Here is a 2192-nt window from a genome sequence, read left to right on the forward strand (position 1 = left end):
GGGGACTCGAACCCGTCGTGCGGGAGCGGGCTCCGGGCTGCTGCGGCGGCTGCCCTCTGCCGAGCAGGTGGCCGCCGCCGCTGACCGAGAGCCGGGCGGCCTGGAGCAGCCGTCGCTGCCCCCACACCCAGCCCCGCAGCTACAACAGGCTTCTCCCCCCGCGCAGCACGAGTCTGCCGGGCCAGCGCGGCGCGGCGCGCACAGGGGCCAGCTGACATCTACAGCAGCTTCTCAACCCTGTCTGGACCAGGACGGACCCATTTGTCAACAGCCGCGGCCAGTCCCTGCCCCTGGCGACGGTGTGTGGGGTAGGGGGGACCCCAAGGAGCCCCTTGCAAGCTGGAACCCTTTGAGCCTGAAGGGAGAAGCCGCGGTTTCCCACGTGTTTCTTCTCTAAAGGAGAACTTATTTTTAAAGTTTGTTGGCAACCCTTTCCTATATTCTCGTGACCCACTTTTGGGTTGTGACTCCTGGGATGAGAAATGCTGATCTAGGGCTGCCTCCAGGAGCAGACTTGGAATCGCCTCAGGCAGCCAGGCAGCCTCTGTGCCCGGGTCACTCCGATGGGATCCTGAGCACAGGACGCAGCAAGTGAGAGAGAAACAAGGGGGAAAACCCTGGTGATACCCAGGTCACTTCCCATCCACTCTCAGCTGCGTGACAGGCTTTCCATGTGCCTTTCCATGTGCCAAAGCCACGAGGTAGAGCTATAGGGCCCCCTCTCTCCCTTCTCCCTTGACGAGGAGGCCACTAAGGGCCCATCACTGACACCGTGGGACAAGTCAAGGACAAAAAGAGACAGGAATGAAGGTCTGTGTGACACAGGATAGTGGACAAGACAGACCTATGGTCTGACTCAGTAAATGGCAGTTCTTATAGTTTAGGACTTAGTCATGCAAGCCAACCAGAAGGCAAGTGCTGTCTCCATTTTACATGTGGGGAATTGAGGCACTAATCAAGGGATTAAAACACTCTGGCAAGGTTACACAAGGAGTCTGTAGCAGAACCAGAGTCTCAGCTCCAGGGATAATTGTCCTTAGTAACAATTTTGGACTGCTACTGATCAAAACCAGATTTTAATGGAAAGACTCCATATCCCATTAGCAATCACTGGATACAGCCACTTACCTTTTACGTGTTATAATATAAACCTACCACTTTTTCATTTTGCCCCCCAGGTTTATTCTCTTTAATTGTGCTACTGAACTCAGTAGGAGCTCTGGAGGAGTGGGACAAGGAGGATGCTGCTGCACTTCATGATTTGCTGCTGGGGGGAGGGGGAATGGGACCCTCAACTTAAAATAGACATTTTTGTGGGGAAAAGTAATTTTTAAAGAGTAGATTTTTTCTACGCCTGAGTTGTCACACTAACTTTTGTACATACAAAAATAAAGCTTAGAAAACATTTTTTTCCAAATGCAGCCAGACAACCTACCACTATATGCATCAGCAGCAGTTTCACAATGTGTTTTTTGCTTGTCTCATATGAACTTCCTGGCATTAGAAGTAGAGACATCTAACCTAGTTGGAAAATAATTCACTGACAAAAAGAAATAGATCTGGAAGCAGTATGTTGCCCTTTTGTATTTTATCTGCTTACTTTGTGAAATCTTTGTCTCGCACTTCAAATAAATGCCATAAAAGAATACTCCGATTATTTGAATCAGAAGAGTGTACTACTCATCCATTAGCTACTGCATTTTTAAAAGAGTAGTTTTATTTATTGTCTTCTTATTTGAAAGTGCTGATGATGTACTGGGAGATGTACAACATGAAAATAAAAACAGGCTTGGCCTCCCCAAAACACAGAATCTAAAAAATGAGCAAGCCATAAAAGTTTGATTAATTTGTTGAACGTTGTTTTGAGGTCAGTAGGACTCCTTCTGTTTGCTTCAATGGGCTTTGGCTTAGAATCCAATACTGTAAGTAAAAGCGGTGCGTTATTATTGCTAGTACTCAAAATCCTAATACACCTTTGTGACTGTTTTATTGGTACAAAGAACAGCCTTCCAAGGAGAACATGGAGGTTGAGCATACTGTACATGTGCCAAACCTTAGAGGCAGTTGCTTTTTGAGCATACAGGTAGACACGCTGCTTCCATGGTGAGAGAGGACTTCACCTTCTGTGTGAGAATAATGAATGCGTTCTCCTGCACTGCAATTAAACATTGTCCTCCAGCTTTCCTGAACAA

The sequence above is a fragment of the Gavialis gangeticus genome, unplaced genomic scaffold (assembly GCF_001723915.1).
Source record: "Gavialis gangeticus isolate Ggan-Ray unplaced genomic scaffold, GavGan_comp1, whole genome shotgun sequence".
Lineage (NCBI taxonomy): Eukaryota > Metazoa > Chordata > Crocodylia > Gavialidae > Gavialis > Gavialis gangeticus.